This window comes from Ruditapes philippinarum, unplaced genomic scaffold (assembly GCF_026571515.1).
Source record: "Ruditapes philippinarum isolate M1 unplaced genomic scaffold, ASM2657151v2 ctg3984_1_1_1_1, whole genome shotgun sequence".
Taxonomy (NCBI): Eukaryota; Metazoa; Mollusca; class Bivalvia; order Venerida; family Veneridae; genus Ruditapes; species Ruditapes philippinarum.
This window is the reverse complement of record NW_026865246.1, coordinates 40,233-58,304: the sequence shown is the minus strand read 5'-3', so window position 1 is coordinate 58,304 and position 18,072 is coordinate 40,233.

Here is an 18,072-nt window from a genome sequence, read left to right as displayed (position 1 = left end):
TTATAATGGTGATTGACCAAAAGCTGATATTGAAAATGGTTGGGATAAAATAAAACTCAGCCTCAAATAAAGAAAAACTGCCCAACTTTTTATAACTTGAATGTTACAGGTATATTCGGATGGATATTTACACAACATTCCACAGGTTATTTAAGTTATAAATCATTCATGCCAAGTAAATCATAAAATTGAAAGGTAATATGACAAAATTTAACTTTGTTTGACGTTCACCTCTTCACTCCCTATTCACCCTTGGATCTTAATGTTGTAAGGAAGATAAATGTATTTCATAACAGGATAATATTACAATATTGCGTTTAATGCATATTTTCCTTGTATATAAAGAAGAGATTATAATACTAGTACTGTATAGTCGTTTAAGGAAGTTTTAATCAAATGCTTTCCGAAACTATCTAACGTCGGCCAATATCGTAATAAATCGTTCGTTTTCGTTATTTTTAACAATTATCAGTCTTCAATAACTTTCAGCCCTTTATAACTGGAATTTTGGAACCGGCATAGATGTGATGTAGTATTTCAAAGATGAAATCATATTCAAACATATCAAATATTGTGAAAACTGTCAGTGACTTTGGTATATTGTTGAACAAGAGTTAATATCCTTTCCGTATTTCTGACATCTAACAAGTTGCTAACACACAGTACATTTCGATACAAAGTGGATAAGTTCTAGTTTTGAAAAGAGTTTAAAGCGAATAGGTTTAAAAATGTGCAACAAAATAAATAGTGCGAATCTTCCGCCATCAAATACATGAATATTTTTACATCTTGAACTTTCTCATAACTTGTTTTTGAAAATTTTGGTCTTTTCTTTCAATGCTGTTTGAATATATTGGCTCGAGAAGACGGTGTTTTTTAATAAAATATACATTTTATATACAGAAAAAACACACGAGGAGTTTACCCGGTCCTTTTTCATGGAGTTTGGCTTTGTGTCTTATATTGCCTTAAAGAGGACCCTCCAAATTATTACCAAAACCGAATCGGCAACGAAATAAGTAAAATGTCTTCTTTTGAATTAAAATCCATCCTTGGGCAACGGCTCTGCGTTTTATATTGTCGTGAAAAAGACCACCGAATTTAGTGCAAAAACGAATCTGCAACAACGTAATATGTGAAATGGTTTATAATGGTTGGGTCTAGCAGATTGTGTTTTTACGAACATTTATACACTTTATAAATAGAAAGAACAAATCGCCGGTTAAAAAAAACGATGATGCCACCCGGAGTTCTTTAGGGCATTTTTCTTTGGTTAAATACTGCTATCAAGAGGACCATAAAACTAGTAGAAACGACTCATTGTAATGGTATTTTATGGTAACATCGAAAAGTTGCTTTTATATGAATTTTTATACACATTTTATATAAAAATATCAAATCGCCGGTTCATAAAACGATCATGCCAGACGGATCTCTCCGGGCTATTTTCCTTGGGTTTTGCAACTTATACTGTAAAGAGGACCCTCCAAACTAGTACAAAACTAATCGTGAAAAGAATCAGTCAAATGATGTTTTTTTTTAATTTCCGACTGGAGAAGATAGTATTTTTACGAAAATTGATACATTAAATATACAGAAAAATCAAATTTGCGGTCCAAAAAAGTCCATGACATGAACAGTTTTCCCGTTCATTTTCCTTGGGTTTACAGCTTTGTGTGTTATACTACCGTAAAGAGGACCCTACAATCTGGTACCAAACAAATAAGCAACGGAATCAGTCAAATATTTGTTTAATGGTTGGCTCGAGAAGCTATTTTTTACGAAAGTTTATACACTTTTGCCGTTTTCTTTGGGTTAAGGCTTTTTGTCTGATACTGCCGAAAAGAGGACCCATCGCACTATGGTTGGCTCGAAAGATTAGGGTTTTTTTTACGGAAAACTATACCAATTTTTTAGAGAAAAAAAAATCGTCTGTCCAACAATCGACAATGACACGCGGAGTTCTTCCGGCCATAATCCTTCTGTAAGGGTTTGTATCATAAACTGCCGTAAAGAATTGTACGGTGGCATAAATGTGACATGTGTGTATTTTTATTTATCCCGTGGCCAAGAGATACTCTGTAGTGGCCACAAGTAACGAAGTCGTGGCCATGTGATAGCTAAGTCGATGCCACGAGATACTATGTCGTGGCAACGAGTAACTAAGTCGTGGCCACGAGATACTATGTTGTGGCCACGAGTTACAATGCGGTTGCAACGAGTTACTAAGCCTGGCCACGAATACTATGTCGTGGCCACGAGTTACTAAGTCATGGCCACGAAATAATTAACCAATCAGAATACACTATATATATTATGATTTTTTTTATACTTTACAACTTACTTTTATATTCAACATTTATATTTGAAAATACTGACGATATTCACTTTGAACTTGTCTTTAGGGTCATATTAGAATGTCATCTTCCAATGCCCTTCAGACATTAATTTTGACTATAATTCTTTATTGAGACAATTTTGTGTTCGAATTGGTCAGTTTGTACGTACTACGGCATGTTAACCTTGTTTATACGATAACATGAGGAATATGTCCTTGTTTATTCCCTGCGGTCCGGAGACCGCAGGGTATTGGTACGCGTTTTATTTTTGAGGCATGAAGGAGCACGTGACCAGTTTTCGGTAAATGGAGGAGCATTTGATCTTTTAACAGTACACGATTGGTTAATTGACCTTTTCGATAACCTGGCTATATACCGTTTGTCGTTACATTACAGAATTATCTCTAAGGAATTAGTCAGAATTAAACCTGATTAAGAACAAAAACCTATTGCGTGATATCTCTAATTTTCTATAATTATTTTACCGTTTAATGTGGAAAAACTTGAATGATTTATTTGAAAATTATCATTGTTTCTTTCATATATTTATCTCAAATTTTACAAACAATAAATTGTTTATACTGAAAATCTACAAAATTAAAATATTCGTAGTGGCATCTGCAATAATAGATAGAATTATTTTCTGCGTAAACTTGTGTGTTTACTTTATTTTTTTTTTTTTGCTTTTAATTATTCATAATATGGTAGGCCCATTTAATCATTTTCTTAAAAAGAAATAATTGTTCTATGTTCGACCTTCTCTGGTCATCAACGGTCTCCAGTTTCGAAAGACCTTCTTCTATGTTGATCGATTATTGTCAACTATATTCCTGATATAAAAGTTTATTTATTCCCCTCTGCCAAAACGGTGTTGAAACTGGTTAAATGAAATATCTTTATATCATGAAAAATGTTCCCCGCAGGAAACCATTTTACTTGTTTTATTTGGAAGGAACATTGTCCATGAACAATAGATAGCCTATAAGGTAAAATCATTGTCTGATGAATGATTAAAAGGGACAAGCCATGACCTTATATAACACAGAAAGATCATTGCACTTGATCAGTAGATGACATCTAATAATTTCGAGGTCATTGGGTCAAAAATCAGGGTCACAGTGACGCTAAATGTAAAATTATTGACCAGTCAATAAGTTGTAAAAATTTCACTTTTACAGGCCGGTGAAGTAGAGGCAACCTTGTACTATAACACATGTCTAGTTAATTTGGGAAATTCATATAAATGATGTCATCTGATTGGTTATTTATCTCGTGGCAACGACTTAGCTATCTCGTGGCCAGGACTTAGTTACTTGTGGCCACGACATAGTATCTTGTGGCCACGACTTAGCTTTATCGTGACCACGACTTAGAAACTCTTGGTCACGACATAGTTTCTCGTGGCCACGACTTAGCTATCTCGTGGCCACGACTTTTTAACTTGTGGCCACCACATAGTATCTCGTGGCCACGACTTAGCTATATCGTGGCCACGACTTAGTAACTCGTGGCCACGACATGGTATCTGATGCGCACGAGATAAATAAAAACACACACATGTCACCTTTGTGCCACCGTAGGTTGGCTCGAAAAGATGGTGTTTTTTTTCCGGAAAACATATTCAATTTATATTCAAAAAGAAAAAATCGTAGGTCCAAAAAACGACCCCTTAATGTGGTGCTATTAAGGCCAATTTCATTGGGTTAAAAATAGCACTTGTTCAACTTGACTCGGGCTACCTATTTTAAAACCCAAATATCTAAAGGTATTTCAAATGAAGTATTGACAAAAACATTTTTCCCATGATGGCATGACCTATGATATTTGACGACACTGTAATCTGGGAGAAAGAATACAATTGAAGATTCTCTCAAGGTTATAGACGGAAATAAATGAAATGGATATCAAGAAATATTACTGTTTCATTACATTATAATTTTATGTTGTGCATAAATGATTCTTAATAGTTCATTTACTGTGCAATTATGATGCTTTAGTAGTCTCTCTTAATTCACTCATTTTGAGTGATTTTATATTGTGTATTCTATTTTTCTGCATTGTAAAGTAGTGTGACATTGATAATTTTATAAATAATCTTTTTTCATTTTAGTGGATATATAGCTAGCTGAACTGGATGGCGTTTCCGCGCATTTCAGCATATTTAGGTGTATGAAACAAATTATTTACATTCCTTCTTAGACACGTTACATAATAGATATAGGAAAAGCAAACGATTAACTATATACATTGTATTCCAGGTTTCTGCTTTAAGATAACGTGACTTTTAAACCTTAATATTTATTTGCAATTTATGTCATTTAAACATGTTCCTGATTTCATATCCAATAATAATTAGATATATAAAACATGAATTAACTAAACCGTGTATTTAAGTGTTTAAAGGATGTTGTGTTGCTGCTATGTTAACGTGTTTTGTATTAGTATTTCTATTTTACTGTACATAGTGAAATGTTAAATGGGAGAGAAATATCGATGGATTGATGTATCAATATATTTCTTTAATTACTTACCTTGTTGAAGAAGGAAACCGGACGTAGTCATAATTTATTTTATAATAATTTTCATTTGGTGTCACTATTTGTAAAGGTTGCCAAATATAGTTGCACAGGCTTGCAACCAGTAATTCTCTCTTAATATCTAACAAAACGAAATATGTTACACGAAAAGTGGCCTCTGTAATTACGTTGATTATTTATTAAATTTTGAATAAAATGCAGGGCCAAAACTGATAAAACTTTAAACAGTTTGATGTTTAATAAGAAAATATGATTAGAACTGTAAATAACTAGGGAAGAATATAAATATAGTTTTTTCCATTGCAGTATATTAAAGAAACTTATTATGTGTACTATTGGACTAAAGTTAATATGAGATAAAAAATATGTATCCCTGTATGAATTCCGAGAGCGTTGATATTATCATGTCCTATCCTTCCTTAATAACATTATGGTCATTGATATTGTGGTTTGATAATTATAAAAATCCATTTAAAATCAAAAATTAATTGTAACTTGAATTGGAATGTCTTCTGCGGGTACACCTTCTTCAGTTTAACCAATTTTTAAAATGTGGTCTATCTAACACTGATTGTTTCAAAACTAACAACAAAGATATAGATCTGGAAGTCAAAGAAAAAAAGAATGCTTTGATTTCAAAACATTTTTGTACTGATGTATACTAATAAAGTACTGATTAGGGTTAACAAAAGAAAGATACCGATCAGGAAGCAAAGAATTCCAATGTTTATCTTAATTTGTGAGCTTACACAAGTTACGAACTGCGTATTTAAAAATGTTAATATACTAACTCAAATTATTCAATAAAACCCGTAAATTCAACAAAAAGGGTCGACATTCTATATACCAAACAAGATTGTATCATGTTAAATATTTAATTTTTTTTATTGATACCTTATATAAATGTAATTTGTTATTATTTACTGTTTTCTGACATTCTTAAAACGTCAACGTTCGCGAACTGTTGACCTGTCAATAGTTTCGACTGTTTCCCTCTCGTGCTCCGACGTCATTGACGTCATAGGGGGTTCCCACTTGAAGCGTCCATCGAGCTTGATCATGAACCAAATGTGACGTGACGTGTTTAAATATTAAGTTTAATTATTAACATATGTGCAAAACTATTTTCTTGTTCCATTTTTCTTCTGCAAATACTGTTAAAACAGTAGTTGATCAGGTAATAAAACAGTTATTTCATGCGTGACTTGGTCACGGTCAAACAGCTGTCCCTCGGTGTCGGGGATAGTGTTTTGAACTTTTGCCCTCGGCCTACGGCCTTGGGCAATACTGTATGTGTAGAAATATTCGCGGGCTTCAAATTTTCGCGATCTTCGCGGTGACATTCGATCCGCGAATTCATGTTCAGCGCGAATATTTCTACACCAATAATTTCTTAATAGTCATATTTTCGCGCATCTATAGAACAATGTATATCAGTATGTTCATGGCTGACATAAGTCTTGTATCCGTGGCGCTTTCAAAGAGTGATTTAACTGTTGTAAAAACTGTACATGTAACATTCAGCTCTGTATATAAGTTAGTTTGCTAGTGTATTATTGTTTGACTGATAGTAATAGTATATACATGTTTAAACAATACAATTGCATCACGCTATTTATTTCATAGTCTGGGTCATAAACGTCTTGACATCTGATCAGATCATATTTTGTTTTTCTAAACAAACAATACAAACAACACAAACATTAACGATTTTAACTGTTGAAAACATGGAAGACAAAACAAAATTACTCAGTCAACATATTAACAAAATCAGTGAAAAATTATGGTCTTATTCAGTGCTGTTTAAAACTGTGAAAAATAACACACGTTAACGGACATTCTTTTGTTTGCCATAATCTGTCCGCTAGACAAATTGAATGTCTTTGTTCTGTACAATAGCGTATTGTTTGACACAAGGTGTTGAAAATAACTATGAAGTCCCACAGTAAAAAGTATGCAAAATGAAAGAAGGCTGCTTGCGAAAACCATTTACTAATCGTGTAAGAGTAATGTCCCTTATTTTTTTTAACTTGATGGGTGTACGCGAATTTATGATTTTCGGCAGTCACCTCCGCGAATTCAAAATAGCGCGAATATTTGTATATACCCCCAAAATGGACCTTCCCGCGAAAATTTGCTTCCGCGAATTTAAATACACATACAGTAGTTCAAAACGCTAACCCCTCCCCCTCGGGCCAACAGTTTGACTGTTCCGAAATCACATATGAAATAACTGTATAATATTATTCATGTTGGTGATTTTATTTAAAATATTTTAATCTTCACATGTATGGTTTGCTAATTTTAAAGGTTCATTATAGTTGACATGAAGAAATATGATCGATTTTGAGTTTTCTAAACGATAACAAGTGTATCGGTTGGTAATGTCAAGACAAGCTAATGCTAAATAAATGTTGTTACAATCATTACAATCGACAGACATGAAAGTTTTTATACAATTTTGAAAGTTATATCCGGTCATGGCGGACTGACGGACAAAACATTGAAACAGCCCTAAAATTGTTACCAGCAAACTTATCAGCCATTTATATGAATACAAACATTTAGAAACAATGTAAGGTAAACTACCATTCCCTAATCAGCAATTTTAAAGAGTTGATTTAAATACAAGTATTGCTACTGAAGAAAAGAAGTATTTACCGAGTACAAGGTCATTATCCCGCCCACCCACACATAAACGACGTACAGGTTTCACAACGGACGAGAGAAATAAAAATTAATGACGCAGGCTCAATATAACTTTACTCATCTAAAAATAACTGCACTGTAGTGTCCAAAAGAAAGGAAACAAAAAAAAAAATGAGTGAGAGGAAAAAATCTCAATCGGTATCAAGAGGGATAGAAAAAAAAACAAAGAAAGAAAACCAAATGATACTGATGTGCTTTCAAATGATGAAAGCTCACCCAGAACTAGAGCAAAACACAAAGAGCAAAAGTCTGATCAACCTAAAATTACAACTTTTACTTCTACATCAAAAGATGATGAACTCTAAAATCACTCCCTAGCTACCAGTCATGACACCCAGTTACAAAAAACATGCAGCATACAGTACAGAAAACTTTAGATATCCATACAAAAGATTTGATGAAGTAAAAGATGAATTAGAAAAAAGACTACACGAACAGTCTGCTTAAATTAAATAAATGAAAAAAGTATCATGAAGTGTATAAAATTCAGTTAAAGTGGAAAGAAGATTTTCAAGATATAGACGAGGAAAAGAAGATGAATTTATCCGTCTCCCAACCAAAGTGAGAGGGCCGAAACGAATCATAGTAAAGTTTGTGATAATATTTGAAAGAGATGCAGTCCGTGGGCAAGTGAATGCAGGTGCATTTGGAAATACTTTTAAAGGACTTAAATGATCACGCGATACTACAATTTAGATGTGAATACGATAACCTATTATTACACAAAACATTTAAGCTATTTTGTTTGTATTATCGTTATACAGATCATTTTAAATAAAATTTTCCTTGTTTATATCTCATGTTACGGTATGGTGAAACTAAAGAAAAATAACAAGGAAAAAGACTTCTTAGACACATCTTCATAACAATAGAGACACCTGGCTATGTTTAGTTTTTTTCTGATACAATGTACACGGTAGTAAATAACTTTTTTATGAATCATTTAAACCAGTGTAAAATCTAGACTGTGCAATTTCTCTTACATTTAATACATGTACTTGATGTTACTTTCATAACTATAGATAAAGACAATTTTTAAGTAGTACAATCCCTGGTAAAAGCAAAGAGCTATCTTTGATATAAGTCTCGACCAAAGACCTGACATACTCAAAATAAGCCAAAGTACGCCCCAGTAAAGCATATTTTCCTTGATTATATCTCACGTTAAGTTATAGTGAAACAAAGGAGAATAACAAAGAAAAAACTAAACTTGTTACAAAAGGAAATAAAACCCATCTTTTTTACAAGAGAGACACCTGGCTATGTTTTGTTTTTGTAAAAGCAAATATGTTTTAACTATTTAAAACAGTATACACGTTACACTTCGTGTTATTTCTATTACATTCAATTTATGTACTATTTTTATAACTATAGATAAAGACAATAGTAGTACAATTAGCTAAAATATCCCCTAAATCCTAAGTTATAGCACAAAGCTATATTTGATATAAGTCTCTGGCGATCCTTCGGCCAAAAACCGGCACTCGGCGTACACTCATAATAAGAAGAAGTACGCCCCAGACAGTATCAATAAAAAGTTATCTTTTAAATCAAATATATACCTAGTGCATATATACCTAGTGCCAATTGCCTAAAGTATGTTCATAAATATATGTTCAAAGTATCCTTATCTTTGTTTGTGTGTTTGTTCCTTTCTCACTGTGAAAATTATGATATTTAAATATTACTAATTTATCTATTTTCCATATGATTTAATTTCTTTTACCACAATACAAATTCAAGGTCAATTCTGCCTAATGTTCAGTCTTTTTACAAACACATCTCTGTGAACTGAATTTATAAATATGATATGACATCATCTTGACAACATCCATTGTAGTAGAAAGATATCTATTTATTATTTTCATTGTTGTTCTTCTTTTTTTCTCTTCCATTGTTTTTTTGTTTGATTGTTTTGTTTTTAAGTCTTAAAATATCGCTGTGCATTGCTATAGAGCAAAATGTTTTCAATTTCACTTTTTGTGTGACTTAGATGATTTAGGCACCGAAAATCATTATTTATTAAGCTTCCCATTCTTTACGTATCAACAGTCAATTCTTACAAATAAGTTAAATTTCGCATTTTTAAACACTCAGAGTTGTTTAAATAGTTTGATGAGTATGAAATGACAAATTAAAGCATCTGTCTAATTTTTTGTAAAACCGATATGGCCAAATTTAAATAATTATATGAATATAAATGCCATTTAGTAAGGTAAATATACACTTAATCTAAAAATTTTATTTTAAATGTTTTTTAATTGTTTTTATGTAGTAACTATCTATACGCATTACGTACTAGTATCAATTTTTATTATGGTCTCCCCCAACGAATTATTTATACACCTTTGTCAAATTTTAATCTGTTTTTTTTTAGTATTATTTTCCTCCTACTGCACTTATGTATCTGTGAAAATAAAGAGTATGTTCTGTTCTGTTCTATTATTTTTAGATTTTATTTTTTTTTTGTTAACTGCATTTTTCATAAAAACATCAGGGCTGTTGCTGAGTCATGGTCGTATGCGTCGTCATGAAAATCCCACAATCAATCAGTGTAATAATTTCACCGCTAAGCGAAGTATCTAGAACAGTAAAGGTTTTCTGAACGAGATAGTAATATTCGTATCCCATAAGGAAATGACACATCATGAATTTTGAACTCTGCTTTAATAATACTAGGTAAATATTTCACAGAGAAGGGCAAATGACATTTGGGCATTATCATCACCATAAGATAGAACATTTTTCTAGATATAGTCATTCGTTTGCAAATGTTATGCTATGTTTCATTAAATATTTCTGGAAAATGTAGTTATAATAAGGATTGAACTGTAATGAAAATATGTTATGTTGTAGTTGTTGTTTGATTGTTGATTTTCATCCCTTTTCTTTCTTTGCTGTGTGATTATTTTAAACAGCCTAAATGCAACACAAGATATGTTATCTAGACGCATTTACATTTTCAACGTAATGCAAAAAAATCAAAATGTCTCTGTTTCTTCCTGTTTCGTGTATAACTCAATAATTCTGGAGAAAAATAGCATAATGACCTGCAAGACATGCTGTTAATATTTTATTGTCCTTTTGGGCAGACGTTCCAGCATCTGAATTCTACTTCATTGGTAAAAAATATATATTGTTATAATTTTTATTTGTTATTTATAATGTTTTATTGAATTAAATATATTCAACAAATTTATTCTGCTCATAAGAATAAGATTAATGTAAGATATAGTTGTTACCTGAGTATGAAGATAATTGTTTTTTTCTGCAATCGTAAATGACTTTAAATTTGAAGCAAAACTTTCAATAATTAAAATATAACATTTATCCAGACACGTCTCCTTTAATTTATCATAATATTTTATGCTGTGTTTTCATCTTTCATTTATGGTTGATAAAAATGCATTCACCTTCAAGTTTTGCGGTTAATTTAGCTATCATGTTGTCCTGCTTAGCCGCTTTGACTTTTAGGTGTATAAATTTCGATAACAATTTAAATTGAACTTTCTTCATGTTGAAGCATATTCTGAAGACGCGACGGAAATTGCCAATGGTAGCAAAGTGATCAACAGAAACACATCTTCCCACATAGTATCCAACGTCGAACTTATCTGAAGTTAAGGCGCAGTTTAAAAAAATGTTTTATATGCAACTAAAGGTAGTTACTATCGGGTTTTTAGTTTTGTTTTTCAATTTATATTTTAAATAATTCTATTTGACTATCTATTATACATACTTACCTTGCTTTTTTATACGAAGTTTTATTAAAAAATACTTACCAGTTGACTACGGTGGCACAGAGGTGACATTTGTGTGTGTGTGTTTATTTAGCTCATGCGCACGAGATACTACGAGATACTACGTCAAGGCCACGAGTTACTAAGATGAACGTACGAGATAATGAAATCGTGGACTTGATATGCTATGTCGAGGGCACGAGATAATTAAGTGGTGCGCACGATATATATGTTGTTGCCACAACAAACTAACAGACACCTAATAAGTTTGAGGGTATTGGGTAAAAAATCTTAGTAATAATTATGCTAAATGTACAATCATTGTCCAATCAATAACTTTTATATATGACACTGTGACAGGCAGGTGAAGAAGGGACAACATTGTCCTATAGCATGTTTCAAGAAAACTAAGAAAATTCAAATATATTGACCGTGTAATCTGATTGGTTAATTATCTCGTGCGCACGACTTAATCATTTCATGCTTACGACTTAGTTACTGGTATCCACAACATATAATCTCGTGCGCACCACTTAAGTATGTCATTCTCGCGACTAAGTCATTCGTGGTCACGACATAGTTTCTTGTGCGGACGACTTAGTAACTGGTGACCATGACATAGTATCTTGTGCGCAGTTGTAGGTGTCTAGTTATTAATTATCTCGTTCCCACGACTTAGTTACTTGTGGCCACGACTTGTATCTCGTGCGCCCATCACAGAAAATCCTTCACACGACTAAGTAACTCGAGCGCACGACTTAGTAGCTCGTAGTCACTATATAGTTTCTCGTGCGCACCACTTAATTATCTCGTTCCAACGACTTAGTGACTCGCTGCCACGACGTAGTATCTCGTGCGTACGAGATAAATAAAATGCACAAATGGCATCTCTGTGCCATCGTAGTTGACCGCAATTAGAATTAGTTTTAATAAAAGACAAAGGGCATTAAATACAATAAAATCAACACTTACGCTACTGTGAAACAAACAATAATCTACTTCTTTCTCTGGAAATAAGATGATTTTAAAGATTGTTTATTTTGATTGATTGCGTTTTACGTCACAACGACACAATATATGTCATATAAAGACGTTCCAGCTTACTGGTGGAGGGAGACCTCAGTTGCCCTTCCGTGCATTATTTCCGGCATAAACGAGATACGATATATAACGAGTATAATTGAAACATTTCTTTTTTTTTCTTTTTCATGAATATATATTTACAAACGACAACCACAATTTCAACATTTTCTTTTTTACCTACACATTGCAAAAGAATGCAATCTTCATCATGATGAAAGGGGGTGGGGGCAAAAAATGACACATTATATAAGCTTAACAGACAACAGGACATAAACAAAAGAACAAAACATATCTAAATTGTTCTGTTAACAAAAAAGTGAGATAAACAAAGCTGTTCATCATAACGAGAAAATCTAGATTCAAAATAACAAATATTGAGATTTCTTTTTTTAGATATTTGTTCAAAAACAAAAAAAAATTCTATCTTATAAATAAGCCATAGATTAAATGCAAAAGTAAAACAAAAGTATATTGATTCCGATATCGAAAAATGTGTATGCCGTTCAAAATAACTCCAATAACTATATTCATGTGCTGCGCCGGGTGCGTGTTATCATGGTTATTCAATAGCAAAGGAAAAGCGCGTTTAGCACAATAGATTAAAAAACTTATGTTTGATTGGTAGAAAACATTTTACGATTGCTGTACATATGAAAATATTCTAAATTGAATGAAATTTGAATACGCAAGACTCCTAGTCCTATTACGTTTTGAACAACCCTCGTATTTGTGTTTGTGTATGTTTTTATTCCTGATGTCTTGCAACAATTTTCGTACATTATACATGAGGTAACAATTTTGTTATATTTCATTATTACAAATTATTTCATAATCAGTGCAACTCTTCTTATATGAGATATGCATTTTACATACACTACATCGATTATTACATAAGATTTTTTAAATATGTCCATTCTTTCTATAAAGGATATTATATCATCACTCATGCTTAGTATGTTTTATGTCAATTAATGGCACTGTGAAAAATATATAACTTTTGTTTTGAAAAAGGTAAACGAAAAAAGTGGCGACCATAAACACACGTATTTTGTCTACGTCTACGTCTACGTCTTAAACTTTAATATTATTATACGTGCATTGCTCTATCGTGCATATTTTTACCACAATTCATTCATTATACTAGCAGTTATCATTACTTGTTTGTACACATAATGTGTAAACTTAAACATTAACATTAACTTATAATTGTGTTATTACTGCATTGGTAAAAGACCAACAACATAAACTAACCTCTATTGATGCTTAGATATTATGATTTTGTGTATATTGGAGTAACTCAACATATTACAACATGCCATTGCGTTCTACAACGATATGGAAAAACAAATATACTCGTTTTCTGGGGATTGTTACAGCTATTATACCGGCTCTTATAAAAAGTGAGATTCGTTTTTCACATTCGTGAAATATTATCAAAATTGTGTAATTTATCAAATATAAATGAATATGTCATTTTGAGCAAACAATACAACAACAAAACTTTCATAATGCCCTAAAAATAGTTTCAATTTATGGACCATCATATATAGCCATATAAAGATAGATGTTAGCACGATTAACCCAATATGAAATATGACCAATATGCTTGTACATTTTTCACCATTTTATTATCCAATAGAGATCATTTTTGGATCTTAATTTATCACTTAAGCCTCGTTTTAATTTCCAGAGTCCAAAATGTCCATATTAAAACCATTGACCAAACTTGCACCGTCTCCTAGCGTATATTATTTTTCGTGAATCCTTTGTCGTCTATCTTGCGTTTGAAAGCGTTAATTTGCTGTCCTGAGACACGTTTAGCGTTCGTCAAGATCTTTATGTGTCGTGTTTTTGCAACGATTACTAATGAAAAGCTTAAACGAGTGACAATTTTGTCATTATTCTATTATACTCATCAATAAAAAGACACTTATTTAAAGAATGTTATTTTATAGCCGTTAAAGCACACTGCCAAAAACTATTCTGTTTATATGCAGCTGTAATAGTCTGTAATGACTAAGAATAAATAGACATATTAAAAGGACAAACAATTTGGCAAGCATGGGTTACTACTCCTTTAAATAAAATAAAACAAAAACACTGACCTACAACCCCCCCCCCTGACACCCCCCCCTAAAAAAAGAAAAAAAAACAAACAAACTTTGGCAGCAAAGTTATAAAATTTAGCAGGCTCAGAATTATCAAGCCACGGAGAGTAGTGTCAAAGTGTGCCAATATTTGAATTTTGATGTAAATCCAGGGATGTTTTATTACTTTACAGGTCTCGTACATGTACATAAAATGGATTCTTTATACTATAGGTTAATTGACTGTATAATTATAATGATGTAGTAGTCTCTCATAATTCATTTATTTCATTGACAATTAATTTTATATTATGTATTCTATGTTTCTGCGTTGTTAATTACTGTGACACTGATAATTTAATAAATAATCATTTCGATTTTTTTTATATATAGCTAGCTGAACCGGATGACGTTTCGCGCATTTTTTGAGGTATCAATTAATGAAACAAATTTTTTCCATTCTTTCTCAGACTCATTACATAGTACATCTATAGGAAAAGAAACTGATTAACAATATCCTTTGTTTTCCAGGATCTGGCTTTAAAATAACGTGACTTTTAAACATTAAAATTTATTAACAATTTATGTCGTTAGAATAATAATATGAATCTGTTATTTAACAATACTCAGTTATATGGAAGAAAAATATACGTTGTGCTTTTTTTTATATATTGTATATTTCTATAATTCACTTGTTTCTAAATCATGCTCTTCAAATGAAAACAAATTTAAGTATTTATATGATGTTGTGTTACTGCTATTTTCACGTTTTATATACTCAATTCTATTTTACTGTATAAAGTAAAATGTTAAAAGGGAAAGAAATATCGATAACATGACGTATCATTATATTTCTTTAATTACTTCCCTTGTTGAAGCAAAAAAAAACAGAAGTATTGACAATAAAATTATGATTGGTGCTACTATTTGTGAAGATTGGCAAACATAGTTGCATAGGCTTACGAGCAGTTATTTTCACTTTTACGTTCTAACAAAACGAAAAATGTTACACGGAAAGTAGCCTCTGTGATTGGGTTGACTATTTATTAAATTTTGTAAATATTGCATGGCAGAAACTGGCATAGCTTTCAACAATTCAATGTTTAATAAGAAAACAAGATTAGTGAATAACTTTAGGAAGCATACAAAGAGCATATAGAGATCGAGTCTAGCTCAAATGATATCAGACTCGAGAAATATGTCAAAATGTATAATATGATAAAATATTTTTGTGCGCATTCGTAATGAACAGTCTACGCTTTTTATAATTGTTATTCCTGTCTGCGTTGATATTTTAGCATAACGGTATCATCAGCCAATCAAGCCGTTGTTTCCTTATGCAAAAAACTTTAATTAACGCGCTCTTCCTTGTTGATTTTAACACTAATTACTCAGTACTGGCTCGTTCCTGCAACAGAATCGAGAGTGTATGTATCATTACACAATACAACTAAAATTAACTCTGTATAAACCATTCAAAATTCGAAAAAATGCATTATAATAGTGTATGTTTGCCGTTTTATATTAGGTAAATAATTATCTATTTACAGTGTGTGTAAAGGAATAATAAGAATTATAAGAAAGGAAAACGTTGAAAAGCGTTTTATAATTTTATTTTGACGAATTTGTCTGTGAAACTTGTTTTATTTTCAATTTTTTCCCGTTTTCGTGTCCGATCTGTTTCTTTTGAAAAGGTGGAAGGAAATTGAAACAATTTGGAGAAATGTCAACCACAATAAGGCGATGTGAAGAGGGCAGTTTTAGAATACCTCGGGTCAAGGTCACACTGATTCATTAAACATCTTTATAAAAGTGTATATATTACAAAGGGATACAAGAAAAGCATTGATGCAAAGCATCAAAGGGCGTCCAAGCAAGAAATGCAGCAGGTGAAGATGAACTAGTAGATATATGACGACAAGATATTCTTATAAACTTTTCAATAGTTAATTGGTTTTTAACAGAATTGTATATCACTTATGAATGAACGGACGAAAGACATTGTTCATTATTAGCTATGCTAGAGATTAGAATATTACTTGTTATTTCCTTATGATCATTATTATTAATAGCAACGGATAAACATGATTGTATACAATCATTTATAATTCATATGTGTTATGCATGATCAACACCACACTTGTGTAATTGTCCCTTATTATGTTATCGCTATTAGCGAAGACACCCTCTTAAGGTATCTGTTCACACTTAGTGACACTGGCTATATTAACATGTTGATCATGTTGAGCATAATTGTTTATTATACAACAATAGTAATATCTATTTCAATAAAGAAAATTTCAGATTTTATGAATATTGTTTTCTTTTCTTTTGTGTTTTATGTGCTATTTTAATACTGAGTTTTTACGTTTACTACAATTTAAGAATTCAGTTGTCATATTGACCGACGATTATAAGTCAAAACTTAATAGAAAAAGGTCAGTAAATTATGGTTAATCTTTCAATATATAATATTGTTTATTCTTAAACCATATACATGTATATTTGTATTTTTCTTTATCATTTTTTAAATAAGGAAAAAAAGCTTATTTATCTGTTAAATATTTGTTCTGTTCTGTAACGATATCAAATATCTACTCCAAAAACGGGAGAGACCGGACAATAAACGTGTGGTACTATTCGCCGGTCACTAGTAAATCCCGATCAAAATAAACCAGGAGAGACCGGGAATTACCGATAGAAGTACATCCCTCTATAAATAGATTTTCGGAATAGTTAGGATATCAACTCATCATTCTATTTACAGCTTTCGGATACATGTACATGTCCAACAATAACATACCATAATAACCCACTGTGTACTACAAAATGATAAATAAAAATACTCCGAAGAGCGGAAAAGGTTATTTCATTTGAAAATGTTTGCATTGCGAAATTCGCCATTTCGCTATCCATTGTACATATCGCGACATTTCATTTTTAATTAATAATCAAACACCCTCATACCGATCGGAATGATCGGCTTTTATCATGACCGACTAAAAGGCTCGAGAAGTTGTTGTCGCACTTTCACAAAATTGATTTCATTCCATATAGGGCGCCGCGCTTCGGCGCGGACGCCAATTAAAGTGTGTGAATGTATTAATATGTTTCATCCCAGTATATATATATTACCTCTCATTATTTCCCAAAATATATTGCTTTATAAGGTTTCTGTTTTTAAAAGTTAACATCTGTTAGGTTTTATTTCTGTTTAGATTATTATAATTGACGAGATAGGTTTATATGATGTCACTATTTTGAAGTAAGACAGTCTTATTAATTGGAACTGATGTTACTTAAAATATGTAAATTCACTAAATATCAGTAAGTTGTAAGTGATACATATAATTGATACATATACAATTTCATTTTTAAAGGCAATTTATAAAACTACGGACATAAATGAAGTACCGTACTGGCAGTTGTTAATTTACAATGCTACTTCTGTTTTTGGCAATATATTCAAGCATTTCATTCGTGATCTGTATTTCAATCGACCTGGTTGAAAATGGATTTATTTACTTATGAAATTATAAGTTCACGCAATCTGACAAACTAAAAAACTAATGTTTGA